General features: G+C 36.7%; 1 protein-coding gene across 8 annotated transcripts in view; it reads left to right on the forward strand.

The window, feature by feature from the left end:
• PACS2 (phosphofurin acidic cluster sorting protein 2) overlaps window positions 1-14,279 on the forward strand; it is a 414,540-nt gene that overhangs the window by 30,629 nt on the left and 369,632 nt on the right. The window contains exon 1 of one of the 8 annotated variants that reach the window (XM_056821255.1): window positions 12,137-12,213. The exons of the other annotated variants lie outside the window; for them this stretch is intronic. The gene's annotated coding sequence lies outside the window, so the exon portion shown is untranslated. Of the gene's footprint in view, window positions 1-12,136; window positions 12,214-14,279 lie in introns of those variants that run through there. 8 annotated transcript variants of the gene reach the window in all.

Consider the following 14,279-nt stretch of genomic DNA (forward strand, 5'->3'; position numbering starts at 1 on the left):
GATCTTGACCGATATTGTTTAGGAGTAAGCTCAGGCAGAATCTTAGTGGTGAGAGAGAGGTCCTTGGGGGAGGCAGGTGGTTAGAGTGTTCAAAGCCCTATTTCATATATTGCCCTCTGAGACCCAATGGGTCCAGCTCACAGCAAGCAAGGAGAAAAAGGTATTGGTTAGTGAAATTTGGATTGGAGGAAGGAGCTGGCAATTTCTGGTTGGGTTTGATTAGAAGAAAGGCTTTCAGGAGCATTGGGAAGGCTTTGGGGCCAGAGACTGACACTGTGACACTGGATGATTCCCTTGGAAGTGTCAGGTGCTGACAGATCTATCTTCATATCCAGTGTCATTTTCCACTGTAACCTGAATTGTATGTGAGACATTTTGCAGTGTTTCCAGTCATTTTAAGGTGTAACATGTTACAAGACTCCACCTATATATATATATATATATATATATATATATATTTTTTTTTTTTGTAAAGAATGGATGAGTGAATAAAGCATTTGTTAAGCATTCCCCAGAAGCTAATGCAGATAGCCCAGGAGCCTAAACCTGAGAGCCTTGGGAACAGCAGTATCCCCTGTTATAGGGTGGGTTAAAAGAAGGGTTCAAACTATATATATATATATATAAAATAAAAAGTTTATTTAAATATAGAGAGAAAGGAAGGGAAGGGACTAACCTACTTCTAACCCACACCAGAATTTAAAATCCTAAACAAAATCCTATACTAAACTAACTAATAAATTAAATTTAAGGAAGGATTGTTAGAGGCAAGAACAAAGGGCCCAAAGAATTCTCACAACATAGGAATCCTTTCTTTGATCAAGCAGAAATCCCAGTGACAGCTCTGTAGGTTCACACAGGATTAGAAGGGGAATGATGATTAACCCACACTGTCCACCAGTGTGAGGTACTCACTCAGCCACTCCTTTAAGATGGTCCAATTTCCTGGCAGCTTCACAGTCTTTTCCTTCAGAGAGAGCCAATTCCACTCTGTAAAAATTAAAATTAAATCTCAAATATAAAAATATTATATTTTAAGAGATTTATTAATGATCACTAGAAATCAAGGAATAAAGAGGATACAAAATAAAGACCACATGCCCATGGCTGATTAGCCCATTTAAAATCCCTGCGCTTAGCTTACTGCCGCCACCATGCTAGCTGCAAGCCCAAGAAAGAGGTCCAAGAGGACCGCCCACTCACTAATATCTTCTGTCTGCAGGTAGTAGGTAACTACAGGAAGTCAGTGGGCTCCCAGGAAATGTAGTTCTTTTTTAAGGTAACAGATTTTCAATTATACAACAGCCTCTCTATCTTCTTTCAGAGAGCCAATAGTCAGTCCCAGCTGCCTCTCTCCTTCTCAGTCCTCTCAGAATGTTGACCCATTCCTTGTCCTTTGGGATCTCCTTGCTTCTTGCTTTTTGCAAAGCTAATCCTTTACAACACCCCCCAACTTCTAGAACTTGGAGTGAATATTTCATCATTGAGGGGAAAATCATTGTGTAGAAGGAACCTAGCTTTCACACTATGACCATCAACTCCTCAACAGAACTATCAATAAATGGATAAGCTCAAGAGCCCTGAGATTAGCAGCACCGTGGTACCACCCAGCCCTCACATTTGTCATCTCCATAAGAAACTTATGGGAAAAGTACCAACCATTCTTACCAAATGCAACTCATGAGGTAGGCAAAGCTAATGTATCTTGAGGTAAAGATTGAAGATAGCCTGGGCCAAGCAAGTGAAATCACTACCACTTTCCCTGATGGAACCTGATGAAGATAGCTCACTCAGGACCCTGTACCTAAAAGGCTAGGGCAGTGATGGTGAATCCTTTAGAGACTGTGTGCCATGCTTCATCCTCTCACAGGGCATGTGCCCTGTTCTTCAACCCACACAGGGGTTGGAGAAAGTGCTTCCATTGGGCTGCTGGGCAGAGGGGTGGATGATGTGAAAAAAATGTCATCAGGCATGGTGGAGTGGGGGAAGGGAGCAGTTCCACCCACATCTCTCTGCCTTAATAGCAGTGAACATTGGCGGGTGACATTGCCTCATGCCCACGGAGAGTGGTTTGCATAACATCTTTAGCATGTGTGCCATAGGTTCACCATCGCTGGTATAGAGAATAGCATTCTTAATAATCTAGTGTCCAAAGCTATTATACTGAAAGCAGTCCTTGTGGAGAGGCAACCTCACAGTTCTTCCTACAGGTACTATAGTAACATCTATTGAAAACCCAGAAAATACAATTCCTGACACCAAAGTCCTTAACACTATCAACAACTGAAATGGTTTAGATTTTATTGCTGGAAATAACATTTAAAATACATTATCTTATGCTTTGTCTTTATACTCTAAAGGACCTTTCCATCTGACTTAGGGATGAAACCTTTCTTGGGTTGTCTTCCTCATTAGAATGTGAGCTCCCAGAGAGTGTTAATTTGGAAAAAATACAGAACTACTAAAATAGTCGGAAAATCCAAGTCTTTAATCAGGAAAGGGATAGGTCCAAAGTTTTGGCTGTGTTCAGAGCCCTGGGTGTATACCCTGGGTCTCTGGGGACAGTATCCCTGGGAGAAATCACCAAGCGAGATGATAGCTCCAAGGAACAAAAGAATTTGAGGAACTTAACCTTTTAGAGAACTTAGGGACCAGGAGATATGATTGACTTTACAGTGTCTACAAAGAAAATGAGGAGTTCTAGACAGGATCATCAGGGAGAGGCTGATGCCTTACAATGGACACAAAAGGGAAAGATCCAGCCAAAGGGCTGGGTCACAAAAAGCAGTAACTACCAGGACAAAAAAGGGTACTTAACACCTAGTTGAGACTGTTGGCTCCATCTAATGTACTTTAAGATCTATTGTTAGTTGGAAACTTGTGAAGTTGGGACTTCCTTCCAGGAGAAATTCATGTGTGACAAGGACAAACTTGGAGTCTTCAACTTTCAAGCTAACAAAACTTGGGGTTCTCTTGAGTCCACATTCACAAGAGCAAGGACTGCCTAACTTTTTTATTTCTATCCATATTTCTTAGCCCAATGTTTAGCACATAAGTAGTGCTTAACAAATACTTTTTTCCTTCATTCATTATAAAATATATATTGGTTGGCTTTTCTAATAAGTTACACCTGAATCATGAAACACTACAATCTATTCAGAAATAAAGTTTCAGGTGATTGAAAGGATTAAAAAGACACATTGTAGGTTTAAGCTAGCTACTGAATCTTGCCAACAATGGCTTGCAGGTATAATAAGTGCATTCCAGAAAAGCTAGTTGTCTACTTTTCTTTTTAGTATCAGTGAAGGATAACATGGATTTTTCATGGGCAAGACTAATAATCATGAAATTTTAAGAGAATTAGAGGAAGACTTTCATCTTATTGGCTCCATTATTTTTGGTGGCTTTAGGTAAAGACTGAATAAAATTCATTTAGAATTAAGAATCATTCACCCAGCATTTATTAATTGTTCTCTGAGACCTGTGCAGTGTTAAATGCTGAGACAATATTCAGGATAAAGGTCTGCCCTGGTGGAGTACCTAATGAGGTCACAAGTGTTTGCTATTATTGTGGAAAGTAAATAAAGTATTACCTATTTAAAAATCATACACAGTGCTTTGAATTTGCAATTGACTTTAACCTTTTGCTCCCTACCCCCACAAAAAGACCAAAGCTCTATGGCTTTAATTATTTAAAATACATTTTAAATATTGAATACAAATATTGGATGGCATAGTTTTGATTATTTAGAAATAAATATGTCTGACCATTGACTCTTTGATATAGGCAGGCAAGCTAGACAAATAGCAGTTATTTTACTTTACTCTCCCATTTTTGCTTACTGGAGGGTTTGTTTGTAGTAGGCTGGCATATTTCTCTATGGTGGTGGTCACACTGCTGACTCTTCAACTAATTATAACTGAAAAGAATGACCCTAGTTAGGATTTTGGTATGTCTTCATAGTAAAAAATGTTGAGTAGGTCAGTTTCTTCCTGTGAAGCTCTTGGAATTTGTTTTGTTTAGCCTATTTTTTTCCCCCAGCTCCTCCACTTTATTCTTTTAAAAATAAGACATATATAGAATGATTGACTGAAGTTTTCCCACAGGAAATGAGGGTTTTTCTTAAAGAGATTGATTTATTATTGTTTTATTGGTTGATTGCTCTTCCTTATTTACTTAGATTTGGAGAGACTAGAAGCTTCTTTAATTATGGAAGCCTTAAATACTGTATTGTGAAGCATAATAAAGAAACCCACCTTACAGGGAAAATTGTTTATATTAACAGATTTCCTCTCTCTTCTTGGGCAAAGGAAAACTTGAAATTTACATAAGAAAATTAAAATATTGTTAGCAATCAGTCTTTGAAGTTGTGACATTCACAGGCAGTTAACTGAATAATATTTAGGTAGAATTTCTTATTCTCATGAATATTTGACTTTATTATTTTCTAACTTTCCTTTTTTGTGAATTAAACCTCTTAAATTTATGATTAAGAGTCTTTATGTTTTAATCCAGGTATTTATTTCTAAGTCCTTTTAAGGATTAAACCCAAATCTCTGTCATCTTAAAGTCATTGGAGATTTGAGCAAAGTTTTTCTCTTGGGTTTTTATTAAATTGTAAAAGTCACATAGAAATTTGCATTTGAGTAATGTATTTCTTTTAAACAAAAACTATAACACATAGCATTAAGAACTTTTAATTTCCTCGTCATGGAGAACTGTGACAACTAGTATGGGAAATCTTTAATAACTAGTTTAGGTCATTACTTAAATTTCATAGAGGTTGTTACTTATCACTGTTGAGGTTGAGTTTGAACCCTTGTCTTTCTGACAACTCATATAGGACTCTTCTTTATAATAGTTGTATTAAGATTTACAAAGGACCTTGCACACATTTTCATCTGAGCCTTATAAAGATGCTATAGATATAAGGGATATATAAAGTAGATGGAAAATAATCTGAGAGAGGGAAGGCACACTAACAGCTGAAGGAACCAGAGAAGGCTTACTGCAGATGGGACTTGAACTCAGCCTTCTCTAATGCCCATTATTTTTGCTGAGCTAGTCATAAATTCTGCTCTTATAAATTGCCATTTCTGTTTAAAAACACATAGGAACAGTATGTTATGTTTCCATATTCTCTAACTTCATTGTGTCTTTCTCATCAGGTGTTACATCATTTTCCTGGTTGTTTTTATTTGTTCATTTTATTTCATTTGTTTTATTCATAGATGCCTGAACTTGTTTACCATACTTGGAGGCCATATTTCTATCTTCTTAGTTGATTTATCTGCTCATAGTCAAGTTTTTTGAGTTTTCTTTTTCAGATCTTTGGTAATTTCATACCTTTTTTTTTCCTCCTATTGTTCAACCTCAGACCTCTGATCCTCTCTGATAGTGGTTTCTTTGGGGACTGGAACTGTATGATTGAAAATGGATGAGACTAGTCTTCTGTGGGTCTCAGGGGGGAATGTATGATTGAAAATCTGTTACCCTAAAAACAGAACTACATATCCCAAGAGCCCACTGACTTCCTGTCATTACGTACTTCCTGTAGACAGAGGATAAAGGGCATGGGCTTTGGAGGCTCATTCTCTTTGATGGTGGTGAGTGGGGTTGAATAAAAAATGGCTAACCAGCCATCGGCACGTGTTCTTTATTTTGGATCTTCTTTATTCCTTGATTTCTAATGATCATTAATAAATTTCTTAAAATATAATATTGTTATTGAGATTTATTTTTAACTTTTACAGAATTCAAGACCTCTCACCTTACTCCCACATTCAATTCATAGTTCATCAGATTAGGTTTCTGCCCCAAGTGACATTTTTTGGGATAGATCTGGCCTGAGCTGTGCTTTTTCCTTCTCTACACTCCCCATCCCCTCAATACACCCACATCCACACATCCACCTCTCCCTTGCACTCTCTCTTCCTCTCTCTCCCTCGCCCTCCCTCTCCCTCTTTCTCGGTCTTTTGACTTGGTACTAGTGCATCCAGGACTGGTTTCTGTGTTTTGGAGTTTCAATCTTTTGAGACTCTAAAAGGAGAGAAAGGTGATAGGGTAGATGTCCCCTTTCTCTCTGTTGCTCCATTCTCCTGAAGAAATCTTTTGCAGTGCAGAATGCTCCAGTGACAGTGATCACCAAGACCCTAGTAAACATTCCCATCCTTAAGCTGCAATTTCCATAGCACTGGAAAAAGGGAGAGGGAACCAAAGTGTTGGAGTTGAATTTTGTTGTAAATTCATCGGTTAGGTCCTTAGGTCCTAATGCAGCCTTGCTGCTGATAATGTGAGTAGTGGGGGAGGTAGCACTTTGGGAACTCAAGATAGATATTAGTTCTTTCCTTTTTTTAAAAAAATACTTCTGAGTATCCTAGGCCATGGAGTCCAACTGAAGTTGCTTTATCTTATTTTATGTTTTGTTCATGGGGATCAGAGAAAATATCTAGTCTCTCATCTTATTGTTCCTATAAGCCAGAAGTCTTAAGCCGAGTCTCAGTGGGAGCAGGAGAAATTAGAAAGTGAAGATGTAGGGATAAAGTATTATAGGCATGGGATCAGCCAGTGCCAAGTCAGAAAAAAGGGAAATAGCATTGTGTTTGAAAAACTGCAAATAAGCCAGTGAAATTGTAGAATTTGTGGAGGGGCATAATGGGTAGAAGATTGAAAAGTTAGAAAAGGGCTAGGTTATGAAGAGCTTTAAATGACAAACAGAAGACTTTATATTTGACCTTATAGATAATAAGGAACCACTGGAGCTCATTTAGCTTGGAGGAAACATATATGTAGAGGAAACTTAGCAATGCCTTAAGAAATATCATCTTGATTGGCCAATATAGAAGTAAAGGAAAATTATAAATGTTGGAAGGAATATGGCAAAATTGGGACACTAATACATTGCTGGTGGAGTTGTGAATTGCTCCAACCATTCTGGAGGGTAGTTTGGAATTATGCCCAAAGAGCTATAAAAAGAATGCATACCTTTTGATCCAGTAATATCACTGCTAGGTCTGTATCCTAAAAAGATTAAAAAAAAAAAGGGAAAGGACCTGTTTGTATAAAAATATTTATAGCTGTTCTTTTTGTAGTGGCAAAGAATTGGAAATTAAAGGGATGTCTCTCAGTTGGGGAATGGCTGAACAAATTGTGATATATAATGGTGATAGAATACAAGGGCTTGAAAAGACCTGTGTGATCTGATGCAGAGTGAAATAAGTAGAACTAGGAGAATGATCAAATGTGATAGACTTTGCAGTTAACAGCAATATAGTGATCCAGGACAATTCTGAGAGACTTCTGAAAAAGAATGCTATCCACCTCCAGAGAAAGAACTTTTGGAGTAGAAATTCAGATAAAAACATGATTTATCACTTGTTTATTTGAGTATATGTTTTGGGGTTTTAGTTTTATGCAATTATTCACTTAGAAAATGAAATAATATGAAGATAAAAGAAAATAAAAAAGACAAATGTTGGCAGTTGAATGGAGGATGTATTGAAATGGAGAGAGACTGAGGCAGGCAGACTAGTTAGGAAGCAATAGCAGTAGTCTAGGCAAGAAATGATTAGGGTCTTAACTAGCAATATTGCTTCATAGATGGTGTTATTCCCATTTTATAGATGGGGAGGCAGATTTGTAGTAAAGGAAAAAATTATATTGGATGCTTAAAGAAGTTTGGAATTAGAAATAGAGTGATAAACTTTTGGGAAGGTGACAACAAAGATAGAATTAATTATGTGTCATCTAGGTAGAATTTAAAAGAGCATTTTAAAAACAGCTACTTGGTTGTTTAATAAGGCATTTAATTAAATAGCTTATTTGGAATGTAGTGAGTTATTTACTAAGGTTGAAAACTTGGTTTGGGAATTATATTCTTATTTTAGTTTGTCCCGTTACACTGCATTTCTCAAAACAATTTTCCATGAGAAACTTTTGTATATCAGTGGTCCAAATTCATCTTCCAAAGATTTAACCATAGTGTACTTGTACTTTATTACATAAAATTGCTTTTAAAAGTATTATAACTTAAGAAAAAAAGTTGTCTTGGCCAAGACCCAACCAGATCTACCACAAAGCCCTAGTGATTACAAAGATTGAGAATTATCATCTCTTGTCACAGAAGTAATTTCCTATAAATATCATTTATCTTTTTTGAAGGATACACTCTACTCTCACTGTCTTTCTCATTTTTTAGACATTATTTTTATTTGGTCAATTTCAAACATTATTCATTGGATACAAAAATGATTTTCTTTTCCTCCTTCCTCTCCCTCCACACCTCCCATAGCCGACACGCGATTCCACTGGGTATCACATGTGCCCTTGATTCCAACCAATTTCCATGTTGTTGGTATTTGCACTAGGATGTTCATTTAGAGTCTACATCCCCAATCATATCCCCTCGGCCCCTGTAGTCAAGCAGTTGCCTTTCCTCAATGTTTTTACTCACACAGTTTGTCCTCTGCTTGTGGATAGTGTTTTTTCTCATGGATCCCTGCAGGTTGTTCAAGGACATTGCATTGACACTAATGGAGAAGTCCATTACTTTTAATTGTACCATTACTTTTGATTGTACCACAGTGTAACAGTCTCTGTGTACAATGTTCTCCTGGGAATGCTCCTTTCACTCTGCATCACTTCCTGGAGGTTGCTCCAGTCCCCATGGAATTCCTACACTTTATTATTCCTTTGAGCACAATAATATTCCATCACCAACATATACCACAATTGTTCAGCCATTCCCCAATTGAATGGCATCCCCTCATTTTCCAGTTTTTGGCCACCACAAAGAGCGCAGCTATGAATATTCTTGTACAAGTCTTTTTACTTATTGTCTCTTTGGGGTACAAACCCAGCAGTGCTATGGTTGGATCAAAGGGTCTTTTATCGCCCTTTGGGCATAGTTCCAAACTGGCCTCCAGAATGGTTAGATCAATTCACAACTCCACCAGCAGTGAATTAATGTCCTGACTTTGCCACATCCCCTCCAGCATTAATTATTTTCCATAGCTGTCATGTTAGCCAATCTGCTAGGTGTGAGGTGATACCTCAAGAGCTGTTTTGATTTGCATCTCTCTGATTATCAGAGATTTAGAACACTTTTTCATGTGCATATTAATAGTTTTGATTTCTTTAACTGAAAACTGCCTATTCATGTCCCTTGCCCATTTTTCAATTGGAGAATGGCTTGATTTTTTGTACAATTGATTTAGCTCTTTATAAATTTGAGTAATTAGACCTTTGTCAGAGGTTTTTGTTATGAAGATTGTTTCCCAATTTGTTGCTTCCCTTCTGATTTTAGTAACATTGATTTTGTTTGTACAAAACCTTTTTAATTTGATGTAATCAAAATTATTTATTTTACATTTTGTGACTCTTTCTAAGTCTTGCTTGGTTTTAAAATCTTTCCCTTCCCAAAGGTCTGACATGTATACTATTCTGTGTTCACATAATTTACTTAGTATTTCCTTCTTTACATTCAAGTCGTTCACCCATTCTGAGTTTATCTTGGTGTAGGGTATGAGGTGTTGATCCAAACCTAATCTCTCCCACACTGTCTTCCAATTTTCCCAGCAGTTTTTATCAAATAGTGAATTTTTGTCCCAAAAGCTGGGGTCTTTGGGTTTGTCATGGACTGTCTTGCTGAGGTCACTTACCTCAAGTCTATTCCTCTGATCCTTCTTTCTGTCTCTTAGCCAGTACCAGATTGTTTTGAAGACCACTGCTTTATATACTTTGAGGTCTGGGACTACAAGGACACCTTCCTTTATATATATATATTTTTTTTTTTCATGATTTCCCTGGATATCCTTGATCTTTTGTTTTTCCAAATGAACTTTGTTATAGTTTTTTCTAATTCAGTAAAAAAGTTCTTTGGAAGTTCAATGGTTATGGCACTAAAGAGAAAGATAAGTTTGGGTTGGATGGTCATTTTTATTATATTAGCTCATCCTACCCATGAGCAGTTAATGTTTTTCTAATTGCTCAAATGTAGTTTTAGTTGTGTGGGAAGTGTTTTGTAGTTGTGTTCATATAGTCCTGTGTTGGTCTTGGCAGATAGATTCCTAAGTATTTTATATTGTCTAAGGTGATTTTGAATGGAATTTCTCTTTCTAATTCTTGCTGCTGAGCTGTGTTGGGGAGATATATAGGAATGCTGATGACTTATGTGGGTTTATTTTCTATCCTGCAACTTTGCTAAAGTTGTTGATTATTTCCACTAGTTTTTTTGTTGATTCTCTAGGATTTTTTAAGTAGACCATCATGTCATCTGCAAAGAGCGATAGCTTGGTCTTGTCATTGCCAATTTTAATACCCTCAATTTATTTTTCTTCTCTAATTGTTACTGCTAGTGTTTCTATTACAATGTTAAATAGTAGAGGTGATAATGGGCATCCTTGTTTCACTTGATCTTATTGGGAATGCATCTAGTTTATCCCCATTGCAGATGATGGTTGCTGATGGTTTTAGATAGATACTGTTTATTATTTTTAGGAAAGACCATTCTATTCTTATACTTTCTAGTGTTTTCAACAGGAATGGGTGTTGTATTTTGTCAAAGACTTTATCTGTGTCTATTGAGATAATCATGAGATTTTTGTTGATTTGCTTGTTGATATGGTCAATTATGTGGATGGTTTTGCTGATATTGAGCCATCCTTGCATTCCTGGTATAAATCCCACCTGATCATAGTGAATAACCCTCATGATCACTTGCTGGAGTCTTTTTGCTAGTATCCTGTTTAAGATTTTTGCATCTTTGTTTATTAAGGAGATTGGTCTGTAGTTTTCTTTCTCCAGTTTTGGCCTGCCTGGCTTTGGGATCAGTACCATATTTGTGTCATAAAAGGAATTTTGTAGAACTCCCTCTTTGCTTATTATGTCAAATAGTTTGTATAGTATTGGGATTAGCTGTTCATTGAATGTTTGATAGAATTAATTTGTGAATCCATCTGGATCTGGGGATTTTTTCTTAGGGAGTTCTTTGATGGCCTATTGGATTTCTTTTTCTGATATGGGATTATTTAAGTATTCTATTTCTTCATCTGTTAATCTAGGCAATTTATATTTTTGTAAATATTCATCCATATTGCATAGATTGGCATGTTTATTGCCATATAATTGAGCAAAATAGTTTTTAATGATTACCTTAATTTCCTCTTCATTGGAGGTGAGTTCTCCCTTTCCATCCCTGATTCTGTTAATTTGATTTTCTTCTTTCCTCTTTTTTATTAGATTGACTAATATTTTTTCTATTTTGTTTGTTTTTTCAAAGTATCAGCTTCTAGTCTTATTTATTAGTTCAATAGTTCTATCGCTTTTGATTTTATTAATTTCTCTATTAATTTTTAGGATCTCTAATTTGGTTTTCTTCTGGGGGGTTTTAATTTGTTCGCTTTCAAGTTTTTTGATTTGCATGTCCAATTCATTGACCTCTGCCCTTCCTAATTTGTTAATATATGGACTTAAGGATATAAAATTTTCCCTGAGTACTGCTTTGGCTGCATCCCATAGAGTTTGAAAGGATGTCTCATCATTGTCATTTTATTCAATGAAATTATTGTTTCAATGATTTGTTCTCTGACTAGTCAGTTTTGGAGAATCATATTATTTAATTTCCAATTAATTTTTGATTTGGCTCTCCATGTACCCTTACTGATCATTATTTTTATTGCCTTATGATCTGAAAAGGTTGCACTTATTATTTCTGCTTTTCTGCATTTGTATGCCATGTTTTTATAACCTAGTGTGTGGTCAATCTTTGTGAATGTGCCATGTGGTGCTGAGAAGGTTTATTCCTTTTTGTTCCTATTTATTTTTCTCCATATGTCTATTAACTCTAATTTTTCTAAGATTTCATTCACCTCTTTTACCTCTTTCTTAGTTATTTTTTTATTTGATTTATCTAAATTTGATTGTGGTAGGTTCAGTTCTCCCTCTAGTATAGTTTTACTATCTCTTTCCTCCTACAGTTCTCCTAGTTTCTCCATTAGAAATTTGTGTGCTATACCATTTGGTGCATACATAGTGATTAGGGATATTTCCTCATTGTCTATACTCTCTTTTATCAAAATGTATTAACCCTCCCTATCCCTTTTAATCAGGTCTATTTTTGCTTTGGCTTTTTCAGATATCATGATTGCAGCTTCTGCCTTCGTTCTGTCAGTTGAGGCCCAATAGGTTTTGCTCCACCCTTTAATTCTGACCTTGTGAGTATCTACCCGCCTCATGTGTGTTTCTTTTAGACAACATATGGTAGGATTCTGGATTCTTATACACTCTCCTATTCATTTATGTTTTTTGGGTGAGTTCATCCCATTCACGTTCAAAGTAATGATTGTTACTTTTGAGTTCCCTAGAATTTTGACATCCTCTCCTAGTTCTGACCTTTCTTCTTTTGCTATATCCTTTTAAACCAGTGGTTTACTTTTAGTCCATCCCCCATCCCCTCCCTTGATATGCTTCTCTTTCTGTCCCCTCCCTTTTTGTTCTCTTCTGGTTTTTAGGGTCTGTTAAGTTCCCTCTCCCCTCTTCTTCCCTCTCTTTTATGAACTCCCTTCCCCCTACCCCTCTTAGTTTCCCCTTCTCCCTTACCCTGTAGGATAAGATAGACTTCAAGATCCCAATGGGTCCAGATGCTCTTCCCTCTTAGAATTGATTTCACTGAGGGTAATATTCGAGTATTACCTGTTAGCACTCTTTCTCTCCCTCTTATGAGAGTATTCTTCCCCTCCCCTTCCCATGTGTATCTTTGTGTGCCAAAGATTATTCTATTATATTTCTGCCAGTATCTCTTAGTTCCATCATCGACTCCCCCTCATCCTTTTTTTTTTTGTCTATCATTTTATAGGCTTTAATGCCCCAATCTTTTCCTATGAATGATTCTTCTATTTATTATAATAATGAAAACATTTTTGGGAGTTAAAGATAACATTTTTCCCATATATTAATATATATCATTTGATCTAATTGTAACCCTTAAAGAAGAGAGTTTGAATTAAAAAAAAACATTTTTCTCCTTTCCCCTCTTTTTTTTTATTTACCTTTTCAGGTTTCTCTTGATCTTTGTGTTTGGATGTCAAACTTTCTACTTAGTTCTGGTCTTTTCCTTAAAATACTTGGAAATCTTCTATTTTGTTGAATTCCCATACTTTCCCCTGTAAGTATATAGTCAGCTTTGATGGATAGGTGATTCTTGGTTGAAGACCCAGTTCTCTTGCCTTTCTGAATATCGTGTTCCAGGCCTTCCGGTCCTTTAGTGTGGAAGCTGCCAGGTCTTGTGTGATCCTGATTGGTGCTCCTTTGTATCTGAATTGTTTCTTTTTGGCTTATGTAGGATTTTCTCCTTAGCTTGATAGCTCTGGAATTTGGCAATTAAATTTCTGGAAGTTGTTTTTTGGGGGTTTAGTGTAGAGGGTGTGTTCTATGAACTCTTTCAATGTCTATTTTGTCCCCTTGTTCAAGAACTTCAGGTCAGTTTTCTTGGATGAACTCTTGTAATATGGTGTCAATGTTTCTGTATATTTCTGGGCTTTTCAGGAAGACCAATGATTCTCATATTGTCTTTCTTTCCTCTGTTTTCCTGACCTGTCACCTTGTCAGTGAGGTATTTTATGTTTTCTTCTATTTTGTCAGTCTTTTGACATTGCTCTATTAATTCTTGCTGTTTTGCAAGATCATTGGTTTCCAGTTGCTCAATTCTGGTCCTTAAGACCTGGTTTTCTGCTTTAATTTTTTGTTATTCAGCTATGATTTCTGCATTTTTTTTAACCATTTCCCGTTTCTCTTTCCAGAAGGCTTCCATCTTTTTGATAAGCTCCATTTAAGGTTCTTCCAGGGCTTGTGGACAATTTCCTTTTTTTTTTTTTAGGTTTTGCCTTCGTTTGAGTTTCGTCCAGTATTTCCTCTGTATCCTGGGTTTTTCCTCTGTAAAAATTCTCAAGGGTCACAGCCTTCTTTTTCTTTTTTGAAAGATTTTGAGGCTCCTGTGCGCAATTAGCCATTTCCTGGATGTTTTCTCTTCCCTCTTTAGTCAGAAATCTGAGTTAGCTGGGCAAATTCTCTGTGTGTGGAGTTAAGGACCAAGGATTTTGCATTAGGCAAGCTCTCGAATCTCCACAGTCCTTTGCAGCTCTTCTCGGTGGTACCTTCCCAGGGGAGCTCAGGGACTGCACTCTCCTGTCCACCTGGTTTTCCAATCTAGCTGCTTTCAAGGGTGGTTCTCTGGTGGTTCTTGTCAGTTCCCCAGGACCTAGAAGTGCCCCTTACTCACTCT

Source organism: Monodelphis domestica, chromosome 1 (assembly GCF_027887165.1).
Source record: "Monodelphis domestica isolate mMonDom1 chromosome 1, mMonDom1.pri, whole genome shotgun sequence".
Lineage (NCBI taxonomy): Eukaryota > Metazoa > Chordata > Mammalia > Didelphimorphia > Didelphidae > Monodelphis > Monodelphis domestica.